This window comes from Myiozetetes cayanensis, unplaced genomic scaffold (assembly GCF_022539395.1).
Source record: "Myiozetetes cayanensis isolate MyiCay16 unplaced genomic scaffold, myiCay2020 scf16, whole genome shotgun sequence".
Classification (NCBI taxonomy): domain Eukaryota; kingdom Metazoa; phylum Chordata; class Aves; order Passeriformes; family Tyrannidae; genus Myiozetetes; species Myiozetetes cayanensis.
In genome coordinates this window covers 11230430-11250022 of record NW_026087270.1, presented here as the reverse complement: position 1 = coordinate 11250022, position 19593 = coordinate 11230430, and the positions used below count along the sequence as shown (strand labels likewise).

The following is a 19593-nucleotide window of genomic DNA, read 5'->3' as shown; positions in this document are numbered from 1 at the left end:
GCTCCAGCTGTGGAGAGCCCGTGTCATCCAGCAGCCAGATCCCAGGCCCGTGCTGAAGCCGGTGGGGATTTGGGAGCACCGGACCTGCCGCTCCGAAGGCACCTCCCCCCAGTCCAGCTGAAGGCACCGGGGCAGATCTGACCTTGGGGTTCTCGCTTTGCTTTTGGGGGGTCATCACGCATCCATCCCTGGGACTGTCCTGGGTTAGTGTCAGCTGCTCCAAATATCCAGTGACTTGGAAGGAGTAGCAAGAATATACTTCTATTTCATCTGGTACCCCAATCCTGTGCCCAGGCAGGGTGACACCAGCCCCATCCAGGTTCAGGGGGAGGTTTGGTGGCTGCTGTTAGTCCAGAGAGGTGTTATGGATCCATCTTTCAACAATCCAGCACTTTTTTCCATGCAAGTGTTTGCAGGGCATGAGGAGGAGCCTGCATCTGGCCCCCTGGAAGCACCTTGTACATGGGAACTGCAGATGTTTAACAGGGAGAAATGTCTGAGATGCTCTGAGAGAAGGAGCCAGAAATTCATGGAATGGGAGATACCCAGCATGGCACGGAGCTTCCATGGGGCAAACTCCATCCCACAGCCCCTCTCTCCCCTGGAACAACCCTGCTGTGTTTTTCATAATCTTCTTTTGCCATTCAAAAGCTGCTGAAGCCCAAGGATGGACTCCCACAAAGCCTCCCAAAGCCATACCGGTGAGGGGACCTGCCTGGATGGCCACAGATGCCACAAAGCTGCAGCACAACCACAGGCCATTCACCCAAATCCATTTATCCAGAGCTGGCCCACGAATCCAGGGCATCAGTGCTGCCTTGGGTCCCTGCACTGCATCCCTGCTCCCTGCTGCAGCCTCCTGGGATACTTGTGCCTCAGTTTCCCCATCCACAACGTGGGTATACTGGGTACACTCCCAGCCTGGCTGGCACATCCCTGGCCCTGTTGCTCCATCCAGGGCTGACAGTGACCTACTTACCCAGAGCAGAACTTTCTGCTCCACTTATTTGACCCAGCACCTTTCTGTTTGCTCAGAGCCGGGAGCGTTTCCTCTCGGGAAGCCGGGCACACACTCAGGTATGTTTGCTCGAGAGACAGCCCGCTGCTCTGTGCATCCCAGGAGGAATCCAGACCCCTTTTCCCTGCAAAACTCCCCCTGAAAAGCTGCCACGTTTTGCTTTGCCCCCTTCTCCCCATCCCTCTTGAGCTGCACCGTCGTCATGTCGGGGACAGGCAGCGCCGGGGAATAGAAAGGTGACATTGTTCCGTCCTGGAAGGCCGTCAGCATCCCAACATCCCGGCTCTGTAGCTGCCTCAGTCATGCATGTTTGCATATGTTAAAAATATTTAGTCCAGTGCTAAAAAAAATATTATGCCCGAGATTTGGGGCCAGCTAAATATAATGCCACCTATGTGTCCGTGGCGCAGCGTTCCGGAGGCACAGAGCGGGTACTATTTGCCTCCGGAGCAACCTTGGGATGCTGGGAGTGATCCTGACACTGATGTCTGCCAGGAATGCTTTTCTCCCCCTTGGAGAGGGGTTTGGGGCAAGGAAGGCTCTTTGCTGGTGTGTTGCAGTGTGGTGTGATTCTCTGTGCCTGGGCAGGGATGTGCAGGGCAGGAGGGAAAAAAGGTCAGGAAAAGATGTTGGTTGAGTGGCCTGGGATAACTCCTGTATTCCCAGCTGGTGGACTGGGAGCAGCATGGGGACAAGCCAAAGGATGGCCCTGCTCCCCAAATCCACGAGTGTCACATGGACACAGGTCACAGAGGAGAAAACTGAGACCTGCCCAACTCATTTCATGCATGAGAGCAGGTTTTGGCTCTTTCCAGCCCCATCCAGGCTCTGCCCGTGGCCTGTAGGTACCCAGCACTTCTGAGAATGGGGAGAAGCTTCCAGACAAGTCTCATATAAATAATTCCAAGCCAGCTGAGAGTGTGGGAGGGAAAACATTTCCCTGTAGTAATCTCCCCCGATGAGGGGCAGGAGAAAAGAGTTTGTTCTGGCTGCAGGAGGAAGACAACAGGGAGCAAGGCCACGGGATTTTTGTGCAGCAGCATTAAGGAATCATTTCCTCTGCTTTTTTGCTTTATATATTTATTTTTCAAGTGGGAAAAGGAGCTGGAGGAGGGTAGGGAGGTGAAATAATCCCGGGTAGAGATTGTGAAGGAATCATTATACCCTGTCCTTTTTCTTTTTTGGCTGGTTTTTTCACCTCTGCAAGTGGGGAAATGGCATTTTTGGGAGCAGGCTGAGGACACTGTGGCCATTCATGGCTCAGCTGGGGGTGTGTGGGGCGCGTGGCTAGGTGGGAGAGGACAATAATTCTCTCACAATATAGAGCAGGGCAAAATAGGCTGGTTGTCTGAGTGTGGATGTAGCATAATGTATAGAAGTGTGAGCATCAATACTTCTATTTATTAGCACAGCCTTTTGCTGAGTGGGGTTGTGAATAAACTCCACAGCTCAGAGAAAAATGTAAATGTTAGTGATCCCTTGGAGACAGAATTACAGGAAAAAATAAGGACAGCTTTCAGTGTTGGGAACTTGGCCCCCAACTGCTGATACAGGGATTATTTTCCCTCCATGGGGTGTCCCCCCCTCTGGCAGCTCCTCCATCATCCTCCCTTCCCACTCATGAAAGGCAAGTCGTGTCTCCACGTCCCACGGAACGTGTTCCCTGCTCACTCTGGTGTGCAGAGCTCGTGAATTCCTCAAGCCTCTGTGCCACGGGCTCCTCTGGACCACAGTGAAAGGTTTCATTCATCCCTCCTCTGCTGCCTTCTAGAGTTACCACACCCTGGGCCTCTGCTCCGCAGCTCCTCTGTTTTCCTTTCATTAGCAGGATTCCCAGATTGAAGGCTGGGAAGGGCTGGGAAGGGATGCTCCAGCTCTATTGGCGTAAGGGTTGTGCAAATACCTGCCCCTGCCCAGCCAGAAGGCCAAAATCTTTGGGATTTTGGGTTTTTTTTTCCAAAGTGCTGCTAGAAAAGCATCTCCAAGTTCTGCCCCAACCCCCCATGCCTCAGTTTCCCTGAGCAGATCCCCTTCCCACCCACCGCAGCCATGAATCTGCAATGCTGGCAGGGAAGGCTCTGCCCAACCTTGGAACCCTTGGAAGATGCTTTGGGATCTTCTGGGGCTTGTTTGGCTGTGTCCAAGCCATGGCAGTGCTCTGAGAGTGGTGACTGCAGCATGGTGTGCACGTGTCCTAAGTACCACAGACAATGCCATGTGGGGTTGATTGTCCCTCCTCGGTGCTCATGGGAGCATGGGATGAGCGGGAATGTTACAGCAGTTGGTTGAAGGCTGAGTTGGATGGGACTTGGAGCAACCTGGTGTAGTGGAAGGTGTCCCTGCCCATGACAGGGGGTGGAATGAGATGGGCTTTAAGATGGGTTCCCTTCCAACCCAAACTGTGATTCCATGACAAAAGGGAGATGCAGTGGAATAGGTGGGAGCAGGTCTCCTGAGGTAAAAAGTGGTTTTGTTGATGTCAGCTTTTCTTTAGCTGTTCAGCCAGCCTGGACTAGAGCAAGATTAGAGGAGAGCAAGAAAATTAATTTCTAGGAAATCTGTATTGGGATACAGAGGGTCACAGATGGGTTATGAGGAGGGAATTTGCTTTGGGAAGGCAGACCAAGGCACCACAGAGCAACCGTGGCTTTTCTGCCCTCTCTGCCACCCTGCAGATGAGATCAGCCCTACCCCAGCTTTCTCAGCATCTGCTGCTTTTGTGTATGAGCTAGTGAAGCAAATTAACTTACCATAAGTATTTCAATGGGAAAGGGATGGGATTTTCAACACAAATTTATATCAAAGGGTTTGCTTTGCGTTGACTGTTTGTTGCCCACAGCCATGTTGGACCTATTTGGGTGTTGGCCCTTTGCAATCATCCTGGGAGTGGTGACTTTAAGTTTCCCTGATTTAGTTGCCTTTCTTGGAGGGGTCACAAGTAGCTCACAGTCCTGGGTGATCCGTGGTGTTTGAGACCAGCCAGGCTCTTTGGGTGTATCATCCCTGTGTCTCACAGTGCTGTGACTCTTTCCCTCCCTCTGATCCCATGGTTGTCCTCTCCCCATGGAATGGGACACATTGGGGTCTTGGGTGGGGACTCCAGGTGATGAGCACCCAGGTAGGAAAGGAGATTGGGAAGGTGCCACCCCTTTGCTTGTGGTGGTGACCCCTTCTGCTTTTCAGGACCCTGTGGATGTTCCACTTGGCTTGGCTTGTCCCTGCAAACCCAGATGTGGTGGGAATGGTGTTGGCTCCATCTGTCCCATAGTTGTTTTGTCCCCACAAATACGCTTTTAGCAACTGCTGTGGGTTTGAAATCTGCCCTGCAGACCCTGTGGGATTTGAAATCAAAACCAGCCCTGGCTACTCAACCTCCCTTGGACTTTGAGCGGATCCTGAACTTTGCTCCCACCTGGCTGGAATGCCCTGGCTGGAGTCACCATTCCCCTCAGCCAGGTCTGCAGGTGGTTTTGTGCTGCCGCTCCCGATGTTCCTGGTGTAGGGACAATCTCCTGTGCCTTGGCTTCTAATTTCCAGCCTGTGGTCACTCGGACTGTGGTTTTGAGGAGCCTGAAACAAAGAAAAAGAAAATGGGAAAGATGAGTAGTGCTGCCTGCAAAATTCCTGGCCATGAATGGATGAGGCTTGCTCCATGAATGGAGCAACCTGGTCCACTGGAGGGTGTCCCTGCCCATGGCAGGGGTTTGGAACAAGAGGGGTTTTAAAGATCCCTACCAACCCGAATCATTCTGGGATTCTATAAATCAGTTCCTGGCTTGTCACTGAGGTTGGATCCTCAGCACCTTCCTTGGAACCATCTCACATAAGTGGTAGGGAATGTCCTGATGGAGAAGAGGAGCTGCAAAGGTGGATCCTGACCTGGCTCATTGCAGCAGGTCATGGCTGCAAACTCCAAATTCACAGTCCTGCAAATTCCCTGTCCTGCCACAGCAAGATGCTGAAAGCCTTTGGCTAAAAGGGATCAAATCAGGGACAAAATCTTCTATACAAACCAGCACTACAGTATATTAATTATGTAAAATAATATATATTTATAATGTGGTCCCATTAAAAATAACTCATCAACTGTACTGGGAAAACATCTTTTTTATGTATAGGGTGAAAATGGTTCTGAGCCCACCTGATTTCTAGCAAATTTGCATGTGAGTTAGATTATCATGGAAGAAATTCAGTGTGAGGAAGAACAGGGCACTTGCATTCTGATGTTTAATACATCAAAAGCTGATGGGGTCATCACCACTTGGGGGAAAAAAATCACTATTCCTTGGTAAAAAGGGAATTCTGAGGCCTCCGAATGATGGTCTGGGGTGTTTTCTTAATGCAGTATTTTAAGCAATGTTTATTAGTGAGGTGATTCTTGCAGAAAGATGCACCTGGCTTTGATTTATGTTTGTTACATGAGAAACGTCTTGGCCGAGGCAAAAGGAACAGAACTGGGGAGGGGGGACCAAAGCAAGGGGTTGCTTTTCTTGTGCATAATGAGATGTTTGCTCTGTGACAATTATATAAGTGGTTTCGTGTTAGTGGGATCAAAACAAATCCATGAATACAGCGTGTATTTTAAATTTCATTGTTTTGCCCTCGGAATGAGGCTTCTAAAAACGGCCCTCCCTGGGAACCGCAGCCAAGTCGCTGTTTAGACCCAGCTCAGCCTGGGGCAGCTCCCCTGGCATCACAGAGTTCCTCTGGATTTACCTCGTTAGCTAAAATGAGCTTTTCCCCTCTTTCATCCCTCTTCCTGCATGTCCATGCTCTATTCCAGGGATATTTTTCCAATGGATGCTAAAGGCTGGCGCACTGGTACCCTTCTCCCTGGAATGTGATGGATGCATGGAAGGGGTTGGCTATTCAGTGCTTTGGGGTGTTTTCCTCGAGGAAAAAAATAAGGCAAAGAGCCTACACCTTGGAAAAGCAAAAGCTAAACCAGTGCCAAAGCCTTGGCAGCACTGGGAGGGTGATGGGGGATAGAACCAGCATCATCCTGGAGCAGATCCCCCATGGAGAGCTAGACTCGGAGTTGCTGGGATAGACTGGAGGACAACTGGGCAAGAACCCAGCATTTCCAGCCCCTCAGTTCTGGTTTTGATCAAACTAGGCCTTTGCTGAAATTGCTCAGGCCTTTGGAGAGCTTTTGATCCCAATAGTGGGTCTTATTTTATATAAATATAAATATAGATATAGATACACACATCATGCATTATATATACCACATACATACATATATACACCATGTATTATATATTCCATATTTTAATATATATACCATATTTTAATATATACACACACATCATATATTATATATACCGTATTTTAATATATATATTTAAACACATCATATATTATGTATATCATATTTTTAATATATCTATTTATACACACCCCATATTTCTGTGGGGTATTGGATGTCATGAGAGCAAAACCATGGATGAGAGGTTGTCCATGTCCCACTGATGCCAAGAAATCTTTGCTCCCTTCTGGGGCTGAAAATAACTACAAAAATAGAGAAAGAAAAAGTTGTTAAATACAAGTAACTCCAAATAATTAAATCTGAGCAATTCCAAATTGTTAAACACGAGCAGTTCTAGACCAAACAATGTCAAAAGTTGGTGCATCCGTTACTGCGGTCCAAAATTCCCTTTTCCGAGGATTTTTGCAGCCGTTGCTGTAAATAGGCATCTGCTCTTCCAGGGGCTGCTCTGTTTGGAGCTGCTTGGATGGCATCCAGTCCAGGGGTTTTACTGTAATTCCACTTGATTGCTGAGATTAGATGACAACTCACTCTCCACGCTCAGGGAGCTCCGGGAATCATCATCGTGACGTGGAAGTTCGGTCTCGTGCCGGGGGAAGTCGCTTTGACCTCCGAGTCAAATATTACATTATTTTATAATTATTTAATTTTTATTGTGAGACATGACCTGTGCAGAGCTGGAGGGAAAACCAGGCCAAATCCTCCTGCCCAGAACTTTGGCAGGGCAGGGGCTGATCCTGCCCTGCTCCAAATCAGCCCCAGCTGCTTCCAGAGCCGTGAGGTGGCTCTGGATTGACTCCGGTGGAACTGGGAGCGGGTTGCTGGTGTGCAGGATGTGTGCCTTTGATATTGTAACCTAAAACTGGCAGCTTTCCCTGCTCTGGCAGCAGTTTAGAAACATTGCCATATGAGCTGCTTTTCCAGAGAGGCCTAAAAATGCAATCCATTATCTGATATTTTGTAGCAGCTTTTTTAATTAAGGCTTTGGCCAAAAGGCTGATTAAAGAGGTGTGTGGGGTTTTTGTCCGTAGGGACTTGGCACATCCCAGCGTCTGTCACCCCGCTGAACTACAAGACTCACTTTTCCTCCTGTGGCATATTCGGAATGAAGCCTTTTTTCTCCCCCCTTTGGATCCACTTCCCCCCCCCCCTTCTATTCCCTTTTTATCCCCTTCTTTTTGTCCCTCTTTCTATACCATTTCCCTCCCTTTCTATCCCTTTTTTTCTCCCTTTCTATTCTCTTTCTTTCATTTCCCTTCCCCCCTTTGTATGCTCCTTCCCCCCATCACCTTTATTTCCCTTTCCATTCTTCTTCTTTTCTGTCCCTTTCTCTCCTTTCTATCCTGTGTTTTCCGTTTCCCTTCTATTCCCTCTTCTCCTTTCCCTTTTTTTCCCTTTCTATGCTCTTTCCCCCATTTCTGTCCTTTTCCCCCTTTCCTTTGCCTTTCCCCTCTCTATCCCTCTTTCTCTATCCTTTTCCTCCTTTCTATCCTTTTTCCCCCTTTCTACCCCTCTTTTTTCTTTTTACCTTTACATCCCTTTTTTTCTCCCCTTCCCACCCCCCACTCGTATCCCGTTTTTCCCCCCTCTCCCGTGCCAGAGGAGCAGATAAATCCCGATATCCTGCTCTCAGCTCCTCTCCTTCTCCCGTAACCCAACTTCTGTGCGCTACTGGCTGGTGCGGCGCGAGGGGCGTGAGCAGCTCCGTGCCTGTGGTCAGTGATGAAGACTTTCTTCTCTTTTTATACCCACAGTACGGAGCAACTGCACAGGGCCAGACGGCAGCTCCTAATTCCAAACTTTTTCATTTTTCAGCCCTTTTCCAGGAGAATGCAGCCTTCCCCTGCGGCTGGCTTATGATGAGGTGAGTAAACACCCTTTTGCATCGTGGCTTTGGTGCCTGGTGTCACATAAATCTGGTTTTTCTTGGGGGGGAAGGATGGGGGGGAGGAAGGAGAACGTGCTGTTTGCCACATGTCAGTGCTGGGGGTTCATTCCAGTGCTTTCCCGGGGTTTGCTCCCCTCTCTGGAGGCTCCTGCCTTTTTGCTCTGCAAACACAACTTTTCTCCCCCCTTTCCCCCCGCCTCTCGCTCATTCAATGACTCAACGAGGTTTGTCAGAGTTAAAAAATGATGCTGCTTTGCTTAAACTATTTGGGATATTTGTGTCATCCCAGAACTTTAAAAGAAAAATCATTGCCATTCCCTTTCCTGCTTCCCAAGGCTAAAGCTGTCCCCGGGACCCCCCTCCGGGCCGGGGGGCTGCTCCCTGTAATCCCTTGGCGCCCCAGGCTCCGCTTCGCTCCTGTCACCGGCTGCGACGGTGCCACCTCTCCCGGGAAAGTGTCGCCTCTGCCTCGGCGGAGCCACCCCCCGGGAGAGAAGGAGTTAATGCAGCCCCCCTTCCCCCCCCCCCCCGACTTCAGCTGCAAAAAATATGAAGTGAGGATGGATCTGCTCATCTGCTGAGCAGAGAAGTTGCCTTTGATGTCGGTCCTGATGTCGGTCCTTCCTTTCCTCCTTCTCCCCCTTAACCCTTCTGCCGGTGCCTGGCTGGAATTACGGAATCCCCCCCCCCCGCCTCCCCGGGAATATCGTGTGCGCGGCAGAGGGTCGCAGAGGGACACGCGGGGACATGGGGGGTGCTGGAATTTCTCCCCCTGTTTGCTCCCCAGAACCACCCCATTCCCGGGATGCGCATCCCCCCGGGAGCGCTCCAGGGCTGGCGGGGGGGTGGCCGGGGACAGCGGAGGGGAATCGCGAGCGAGGTGTCATATGGGGTGGCTTGTTGATGGGGAGGATTTTTTCCTTGGGGAGTGGGTAAGGGGGTTTTAACCCCTTTTTTTCCCACCTCCGGAGAAAAGCGCTGCTGCCGCTTTAAGGCAGAACTGTCCCTTTAAGTGACTTTCCATTTGCTGCTTTGGAGAGCTGAGAATTTGGTTTCCCAGATTTCCTTTGAATTGTGTGCAGGAGTCAGAGGGAGTTAAAAAAATAAAAAATAGAAAATAACCTACTGTACGCTCGGGAAACCTTCAGGAACAGCAAGGAAGGGAAAAATAGAGGGCAAATGAGGTTTAGGGGGGAAAATGAGGTTTAGGGTAAAAACTGAGATTTGGAGGGGGGAAGGGAAAAGATTTTTTGGGAGAAAAAAATATTTAGGGAAAAGGCATATGCTACCGTTTTGCTTTGCCTTCCTGATGCTGTTCCCAAATCCCTGCGTGGGGAGCAGAGAAGTGGGATCATGGGGGTGTCAGGGGGCCAGGAGGATGCAGCACACGAGGTACAGATGGGGTTAACAGCCCTCACCAGCTGGGGAGCATCATAAATTGCAGCCGTTCCTCACCAAATTAATTTGCACTTTCTTTTCCTAATGTTTGCCATGGGAAGAGTAAAAAAAGGAAAAAGAAAAAGAAAAAAAAAGTAGAGGATAAAGAAGAGGAAGAAAAAGAAAAAAAGCCCCTAAATAAATAAGCCGCCTGGAAGGGGCTGGGGAAGGCTCTGGTTCCTCAATTAGCTGGGACTTGCCTTCTCCTGAAGAACGGAAGGCAGCAGTGTGTTTTAGCCTCTGGATTTGTGGAGCTTTCTCAAAGTGCCAAGTCTGGTTCTGCGGGACTTTGGAGGGTTAGGTGGAGGAATCCGAGTCACTCGGCCCCGTTAACTCCTTCAGAGCCGAGTGGCTTTGGGCACCCGGGGCTGGCAGAGCCAAACCAACCTGTGGCTCCATAAGGAAGGGAGGTTTTTGGCACCTGAGCTCTTGGGAGAGGCGATTCCTCCAGCTAGGATGTTGACAGGCTGGGGGTTCCCCTATGCAAGGTGCGCTGATGGAGAGATGCCATGTGGACAGACAGACCTTGGGCTGGGTTGAGCTTGTTTGTCATAGTCATTAATGAGTGACCTGTGGGACTGTGGTCAAAGAGGGATTTTGGGGGTTGTGCAGAAGGTCAGGGTGTATCCATGGTCCTCGTGCCTGGGAGGAGAAGCTGAGGATGCGTTTTGCTTGAGCTCACACACATCACATCCCGACCCCACCGCCCACTCCTGCCGTCAGCAAACATTGTACCAGCAGTTGTGGCAGGAATTGTTTTGGGCACCATCGATACAGTCAGATTTTTTTGATAAATGCAAAAACTGGCTGTGCACCAGCCAACAGCTTTGGAGAGTGACATCCTTAACTGGGATGGTACAGGAAAAATGCTCCCTGGCAGAGCAGTTACCTGTGTGGTGACTCCAGGGTATCCAGGAAAACACCTTCACCTGTATGGGGAAAAAATCTGGGAATTTAATATTCACAACCCAGTCTGTCCTGTTCTTGGAAGCAAAGCCTTGGCCGTGCATGGATGTGGGATGCCTTGATGTGGTTCCTGCTGACCTGCTGTCCCCGGGACGGCGACACCACTCCAGCACGGCTGGAGCCGGCGCCCCGTAAAACTGCTTTATGGGAACACAGGAGGGGCTCTCACCTGCCTGTGCCTGGCAGGGAAACCTTCCTGCCTCCCAGTCACTCTGAGGCTCCATTACCCCTCCTTGGAAGTATAAAGGGGCCTTAAAAAGGAAGCAAAAGTAACTTAAATTTAATTTACACTCACTTAGAGACCTCTTTACATGGCTACGGGAGCACAAAGGGGCCTTAATGTAGCTGGGAATCGACCCCTGCAGGTATCTGTGCCTGACTCTGGGCATTCATTTTGCAGCTCACCTCAGGCTGCAGTGAAGCTTTTCATTCCTCAGTCCAGATCTGTGAACGTACAGGGAGCAACAGCATCGGCTCTGGTGGGGTCTGCTCTCATTTGCACACATCTAAGTGATACCAGAGTTGCACTTCCAAGGAATAACTTGCAGGGAGCGTGGTCTTGCCTTGCCAACACGTTTGAATCAGCCTCAATTTCTCTATTGTCCATGTGGGGTCAAGTGAAAGGATTTCCCAGTTTAAATTCCCTCTCAGGCATAGGAAGGGACTCTCCTCTCCCTCCTGATGAAGTGCAGATGACTGGGAAAGGGAAGCTGGATGACTCACGGAGGGGATGGCCGATGGTGTTCCTTGTCACTTAACACCCACTCGTGTGGATGTGGCTTCCCAGGAAGTCTGAGCCGGCCCTGTTATCACAAACACAGCGAGGATGGATGTGCTGTGCAGAGGAAACCACATCCCAATCGTGCATCCCGGGAGACACCCCAGGGTTGTTTGGGGTCTGCCTGGTTCCCTACAAATCCCAGCAGCTGGCTGGCCGGAGTCCCTGGCCAAGGGATTTAGCAGCATCCCCTGTGACACCAGGATCATGTGTCACCCCTCCCCACATCCCATAAGAGCTGGAAGAAGCAGTGTCCAGCCTCAGGTTTGGTGATTCAGAGGCAGAACTCAGGGAAATCTGCTGGGACGGTGGGATGATTGGGAGGAAAGGTTTGGGTCTTGCGTGGACTGCCAGCATGAGTTTTCCAGGATTGCATCATCAGGCCATGGATCTCCCTTTGGAGCATCTCCTGAGGGTACTGGGATCCAGTGTCCCATAGACTTTGGAGCAAAGAGTCTGTGGATGAAGTCACTGATGCAAGAGGATGAAACCCAAAGCTTGAAGTATCTCAGAAAAGGACAGGTCATTTATATCTAAGAAATACATCCAGACTTATCACAATTCCAGTTCTGAAGGCAATATTCAACCTGGAGCTTTAGGATGCAGTTAGTGATGACATTCCCATGGGTAGGGTTCTGCCTGGGGCTGTACCCATGTCCTTCCCTATGGGATGCTCTCAGAGACACAATGGGCAAATCAGCCTGAGGTCTGACCCTTTCTCACCATTCCCAGGATCACTGGCACCATCCCTCTCCCCCACACAGTGGGATGCAGGATGAATTTTGCTCTGCAAGGACACACATCCCCCTTCCTGCAGGGTCCTGCTACGTAGGAACAAAACCCAGCAGGGACAGACCAGCTCTGGCGCTGTTGCCTGTGTTTTCTTTTGGGTTTTAATCTGTTTTCTTAATATTTGGTTCTAAACATGTTCCATGGTCACCTGTTGCTGACCTGGCAGGGACTGGGAAGGCGGCACACGAGTGTCGGTGCTGGCACAGCGACAGGCAGGTATTTGCTCTGCGTTTTGGCCTCCTCACAAGCTTAGTGTTGTGCCAACCCTTGCTGCCTGCCCACCTGCCTTCTAGGCTGGGATCTGCCTGGCACTGACTCCTTCCCTTTTCCTGGTCTTTCCCATCCCTGTGTGACTGTCCTGGTGCCTCATGTGTGGCCCCATGGGAAGGAGATGGGCATGAATGTGTCGCCAGCCAACTGCAGGATAGAGATCTCCTCCAGAGGCACGTGAAAAATGCAGCTGCCAGCGACCACCAATGTCCTGTTCAAAACAACCCTGATCTATTTTTGGGCTGAATCTGCTACTTTTTAATTAAGCCTGCCCACCCCCTTCCCCGTGGCTGCACTGAGCTGCCCGGACAAATGGGGTGGCAGGAATGATTTAACGCCCCTTCCTGACAAGCTGTCATGTTTAATTAGCACCTTCCCACTCCAGCCCGGGTTAAAACCAGGCTGCAACAACACCCGGTGCTGCCCGGGGCTTCCCACTCAGCAACACCTCCAAAATACCTCCCTGGGAAGGACCTTAAGGGGATCCCGCCTTCCTCCTGACATTTCACAGAATCATGGAATCAAAGGATGGTGGGAAGGGACCTTAAAGCACATCTCGTTCCACCTCCTGTCATGGGCAGGGACACCTTCCACCAGACCAGGTTGCTCCAAGATATGTCCAGCCTGGATATGGTTTCATAGCTGGATCGTTGCAGTCAGGATTCCCTGGATGAAGGACTCACCGCAGGCTCAGACTTGAAGACACTCAAGAGCCCTGGAAACCTGGATGGACATGGGGGATGATAAATTAAAGCTGTTTGCGGCTCTGTCACATCCAAAACCACACAGCAGGAGATGCAAACTGTTCCTACAGATGTCTCCTGCCAGCTTGGAGGGGTTTGGGCAATGCTGATGGATTCATTTGGCACTACTGGCTGGCACTGCGTCTCCTGGAAGTTCTAGGATCAGCCTGGATGGGGCATCACCTACCCCCAGCAGATGCAAGAAATGTGGCTGAGAACATGGCACTGAAAAGCCTGGGTTCCTCAGAGGAGGAGGAGGAGGCAGGCTAGGAGCAGGGATGCACATGGAGAGAGGTGTAGTGGGGGTTCAGACCAACCTCTCCTCCCACCTGTGATAGCCCAGAGGGATCCCCACTGGCACCTCTCACAGAGTCCTCTCCCCACCCACTCAGGGTGGGATCTCCATGTGCCAGTGCCAGGCTGCAGAGGGGGGCAGGAACCCTCTGCTCTCCCTGCACTTATCAGTGGCCAGAAAACAATTTTTTCTGATTGCCAGCACACCACAACATTTTGGAGAGCAGGGAGGAGGCCGATGGTGTCTCAGGCTGAAAGCAGAGAGGGACAGATCCAGCCCTGGTGGATAGAGCGGAGCTGACCTGCCTCGCCTGGCCCCGGGCCAGCAACCCACTTGTGTTTGCATTTAATTACAAAACGTTAAAAAAAAAAAAACCTTTCTCTGCACAACAACAAAGTCTTGAACCACACTTCAAAGTTGGGTTTCTGGGACAGTTGCATACCTTTTAAAAATAGCCCTCAGAGCTGTGCCAAGTGCTAAATGGATTGCAGAGGGCAGGTCCCCCCACGTGGGCTTCCAGAGCCTCTGCCTGCCCGGCACTGCCGGCAGCTGCTGCTGCTCCCCAAGACCCTCCTGGAGAGGATCCGTGTGTTCTATGAAGCTGTTTTCCTTCTCTTGGCCTTTTCTTCATGGATGTGGCAAAGTGGGAGACAGCAAGGTTGTCAAGCAAAGCCCTTGGAGGGTGTTTGGAAATGGTGTGGAAGTGCTGACCTCAGCTTGAAGTGCCACTTGTGAGACAGCAGGTTATCGGTTGGGAAGTTATAACAGGAACATCCACAGCAGGGAAAAGGCTGGAGGGGAAACTGAAGCAGTGCTGATTCAGATCCAGGTGTCCTCCCATTCCATTTCAGTCTCTGCTGGGACTCTTTGGACTTCCTGATCTTTCAGGCCAACCTTGGTCATGCTCAAGGTCAAGTGTCCTCAGAACTGATGGCTGGGCCAGCTGTGCTTAAGGGTGTCTGTTACTGTAAAACAAGGAGTTTTGCTTCCCCGAATGTTTTTTTAGGCTTTTTGACTTAGTTTATTTCCTCCCTCACCCATTAGTGATGCACAGAGCGGGAGGGAGGTAGAGAGAGCCCAGTTCTCACAGTGATTAACGGAGATAAACACAAACCCACCCAGCAGCACTGACATGCTCTGGCTTGGAGCATCCTCAGCACTCCCCAAGGACCAGGGATTTCGGCAGTCTGCCTTCCATGAGCCCAGAGCCAGCCCAGAGAGGACAGGTTGTCCAAAGTCAGGTGGGGGTTTTAAAGAGGGGGGTGTTCTTATTGTGAGGAAGCAGAACCCACGTCTCTGAGGAGCTGGGACCTGGGGTGGGAGGTGAGGATTTCCTTCAAGCAAAGTCCTTGTGTTTTTTGGGTGTAGCATCTCTCCACCTGTGATACCTGATGGGTGTGGGGGAGCATGAAAGCTGTTGATTAAGATGAGGATGTTTGTTCTGTGCCATGAACTAGGGAATTGATTTTCCCTCTGTGCTGGGCACTGCTGAGGCCCCTCAGGTGCTGTGTCCCATTCTGAGCTTCTCCAAGACAGACACTGAGGGGCTGGAGCATGTCCAGGGAAGGGAATGGAGCTGGGGAAGGGTCTGGAGCCCCTAGAGCAGCTGAGGGAGCTGGGGGGACTCAGCCTGGAGAAAAGGAGGCTCAGGGGGGACCTTCTCACTCTCTGAAACTCCCTGACAGGAAGGTGGAGCCAGGTGGGGGTCGGGCTCTGCTCCCAGGGAACAAGGGACAGGGCAAGAGGAAATGGCCTCAAGCTCTGCCAGGGGAAGTTCAGGTTGGAGATCAGGAGGAATTTCTTCATGAAAAGGGTGGTCAGGCATTGGAAGGGGCTGCCCAGGGCAGTGGGGGAGTCCCCATCCCTGGAGGTGTCCAAGGAATGACTGGATGTGGCACTCAGTGCTCTGGGCTGGGTGACAAGGCAGGGATCGGGCACAAGTTGGACTCAATGATCCTGGAGGGCTTTTCCAACCTCAGTGATTCCATAATTCTATGAAACAGGGTGGCAGAGCTCTCTCCCAGAAGCAAAGGCAGGAAGGATGAGGTGTCAGCATCCTCCAGTGCTTTGGGATGTCCCCAGGATCCATAGGATCCATAGGATCACACTTCTGCTTCTACTCTGAGTTGCATCCCGCAGCACCACCATTCCTATCACCACAGAGGTGCTGCTGCTTTCCTCCCTGCAGAAATACCTCCTGGGCTGGGGCTTCTCCATAGATCCCTACAAACCCAGCAGAAGAAAATTGCTGCCTGCTGGGGGTGAAACGTGGCTCCCAGGGCAAAGGAGACAATGTGTAACTCCGGGAAAAGCTCCTCGGCTTGGAAGTGTGCTTTTTTTGGATCACTCAGTGTATTTATGCCGGCTGGTATGTGGGGAGTAATTAGAACCTCATCCCAAGCACTTGACGAGCGTGTTTTCCATTCTGGATGTTGACAGGTCAGGCTATCCGGCCGTCCCTCCGTGCCTCAAAATGTTGACATTTTACTGAAACCAAAACAGGGACCTGGGAAGTTCTGGGATGGAGAGAGCGATGCTGTGTGCTGACAGCCTGCCGGTGGTGTGAGAACACCGGGATCCCAGTTCCACACCTAACCCTGCCAGGGTAATGGGAATGGGGAGAATGGGAGAATCAAGCACCAACTGGAGAGGCTGGGGTTCCCACTGGGAGACATGGGAAAAGGATGCTGGAGGGAGCAGAGCTGGGAGGTGTTTTCCTCAATGAGGCTGGATGGGTGCAAGGACAAGCTGCTCTCATCTGAGTGGGAATTTAGGCAGAGAATCCACACTGCTCCAAGAGTGGAAGCAGGGAGAGGTGGATGCTTCAAACTTACAGGGTTTCACTAAAATCTGGTGGTTAACCTGACAGGAGAGAGACATGAGGATGCCAAGGACACAGTCATGCAATATTCTGAGTTGGAAGGGACCCACAAGGATAATCAAGTCTCTAGAAGAGCTTTTAAAACCCGCAGGAGATTCCCTGGACTGAGTTGGGCTGTGTTAGTTGCCCAGTATGGCCTGACTGTCCTTCAGCAAATGGATTAATAAAGGAGAAGGGAAAGAGCACACTGGGGTGGGAGCACCTTCAAACCCTGCCTGTATCCAAACAACCCCGGGGATGGGATGCTGGATGAAGGGACAGGTTGAAAGGAGCAGGGCTGGTTGCAGGCATGGGAGCATCCCTAAACCTGCCTGAACATCCTAGTGACCTGAAGGATGGGATAGTTGATGGAAGGGGTGGGCTGGAAGAAGCTGGAGTGGCTTCAGGTGTGGGAGCATCCCTAAACCTGCCTGTGCATCATAGTGACCTGAGTGCATGCTGGATGGAGGGGATGGGCTGGATGGGCTGCAGGTGAGTCTGGCACCTGTGGCATCGCTTCCATCCTGCTGATCCCCCCTTCACAGCAGCCCTGCTCCCGCTTTGGGCCACCACTCGCTGCCGGAGCAGTTGGAAAGGAGGATTATTTTCCTTCTCCACGTTTCCCTTCCACGCAGCCCGGCCCTGCCGTGTAATGTTTCTCATTTCCTCTGTATCCCGAGGAAGGCTCGGAGCGCTCTCGGGCTGCCCTGACGCTGAGCCGGCAGCCGGAGGGACACAATGAGCCGGCTGTTCCGACCCCGCTGGCACCGGCTCCTCGTCTGCTCCCGACACAATGGTGTTTTCCTTGGCTGGCGTTCAGAGGCGCGGGAGGGAGATGGTGACAGGGAGGATTCCCACGTCTTCCTGGTGAAAGTGCCCAACTCCGTGGCTGGGCTGCCGAGCCCGTCCTTGGTGCTGTAGTTTGGTGCCGGTCCTCATCAGAAGGGGGGAAATGGGAGGTGAGGTCTGTGTGTGTGACAGGTCTCTGCTTCATCCATCCCGTTGGCATCCTCTTGGGAATTACAAAAAACCCCTGAATTTAGTGGTGGAGCATTGCTCCTGAAGTGGAAAATCTGGGCTTTTTTTATCCACCTTCTGCTCTGGCACTAATCACTGAGGAGCTCCAGCATTTGAGGGTAATAAACCCTTTTTCCATAATATTCTCCCCACAACTGTAGAAGAGCAGCAAGTGATGTACTTCCCAAAAGCATTCCCAGTAACACCAGTGGTTTATTCCATATAAAGTCATTCTGAACAGGTGTCAGTGGTTTCTTCTCCCTCCAGGAAGGGGAAACATTTCATGGTCATTCATTGTGCCACAGTGAAAGGGACTGGCAAGGAATTGTAAGCAAGGAATTGCGAGCAAGGCAGCTGTGAGCAAGGAATTGTGAGTAAGGAGTTGCAAGCAAGGAATTGTGAAGAGAGTAGGTGTTTCCCAGAGAATCCTGGAGGGATCATTTCCTTCAACTCCTTGCCTTTCTCTGTCCAGCATTATTTTTTGTGATTTGGAAGCAACACAAGGCGGTGCTTGGGATCCCTGCAGGTGCTCTGATTGCCAGCAGTATCCCATGGCAGATCTCCAAGGGCAAAGTGCCCGGGTGGCACCTGAACCAGAGCAGTGAGCCCGGAGCTTGTCCCTGGGGGTATGATCCTGCCTTGAGCTTTAAACCCAGTTATAGTGCAAAACCTCGGAGACTCCGGTTCAGTGTCCCTGCCTGGAGGGAAGGTTCCTGGAGACAGAGTCTCTCCCATCATTCCCGCTGCAGCACTGCTGGCTCTGCCGGCTGAGCAGGCGGGGAGGCTTTGAGAAGCAGGGATAATTAATTTTGGAAGAGATTACGAAAGCTGTGGTGAAATCCCTGTCACTTCGAGAGCCCGGAGCAGCCTCTGGACGCTGGTGTAAAATCTCTGCTTTCATTCAACCGCAGGTTCCCGGGATGAGGCCAGAATCCCTCGGTGAGGCTGTTCTGGCCAGCGCTGTGCTGGAAACCAGTGACTGGCTGATCGGAGGGAAGAGTAGTAATCTTAATTTATCACATACTTTTCATCCCAAAGCACTTCCCCAGTCCGAGTGATCCCTGCTGCCAGCTGGTTGCAGCAATCCTTTTCCTACCCGGGCTGAAATGATTCCTGGGCTGTGACGGCAGCGAGGGCTGGCGGGAGGCAGAGGCAGGTTGTTCTGGAAAATCTCCTTTTCCAGCAGAGAGAAATCCTTGCTGGGAGATGCACAAGCCGGGCAGACAGAGCTCCCCGGATGGGAATGTTGGCCAGGGAAAGTTTCACAACTCTGAGTTCACGTTGAGGTCCTTGGGATGGTTACAGGGCTCTCACAGTGTGGATCTGGTCTGTATCCCGACGGATTTTTCAGTTTAACATTCCTCCTCTGGCTGTCAGGGTGTCACCACTGGCAGCCCTGGAGCAATCCAGGAAATTTTGCAGCATCAAAAGCCACCATGAGTTTCCTTGAGCATGAGCAACCCCAAGATGGGACACCAGCAATGCCAGGGCTTCGCTTGTGGAGAATGTCTCCACACAGCCCTGCATCCTGGTGGGATGGTTTACAGGTGGGGCTGGATAAACCCTTGAGGCAGGAATGGCTGAGTGTTACTCAGAGTTTGAAATCGAGGTTTTAAGCTGAGGCTTGCTCTCTGCAGCTCTGGGGTTAAATGGGAGCTGCACACTCCGGTGGGTGCTGGATCTGGGGGATGCACACCCCAAAGGGATCTGGAAGTGGGAAATGCACATCCCAATGGATGTTAGATGTGGAGGATGCACATCCCGGTGGATCCTGGGATGCGGGAGCTGCACACCCCAGTGGGAGCTGGATATGGGACATGCACATCCTGATGAGAGCTGGTTGTGGGGGATACACATCCTTCTGGGTGCTGGATGTGGGGATGCTCATCCCAGTGGGAGCTGGATGTGGGGGATGCACAACCCAATGTTACCCCAATGTCCATAGACTATCTCCCTGCTGCTCCTCCCAGCCTGGATCCCACCCCTCCATGGCCTCTGCCACATCCAGCACCAGCCTCCTGACTTTGCAGCTTTCACAGCACTTCCCTGGCAGCCACCCCCCGTTTCCTCCCGGGCCTCGCCAGGGAATTACATGAAAAGGTCATTTATAAAACCTGACGTTTTGTTTCACTGCGAGTGCCCCGGCGAGGGCCGGCCCTGAGCTCCGCTTTTATTCCCCACGGCTCCTATTTATTTCTCGGATGGATTAGTAAATCGTAGCTGTCACTGAACATTAGCTGGGCTGTTCCATCAGCTCTCC

At 51.6% G+C, this 19593-nt stretch overlaps 1 protein-coding gene across 1 annotated transcript in view; it reads left to right on the top strand.

The window, feature by feature from the left end:
* ZNF469 (zinc finger protein 469) overlaps nt 1-19593 on the top strand; it is a 66987-nt gene that overhangs the window by 8813 nt on the left and 38581 nt on the right. Inside the window, 1 exon segment of the mRNA XM_050311698.1 lies at nt 8103-8151. The gene's annotated coding sequence lies outside the window, so the exon portion shown is untranslated.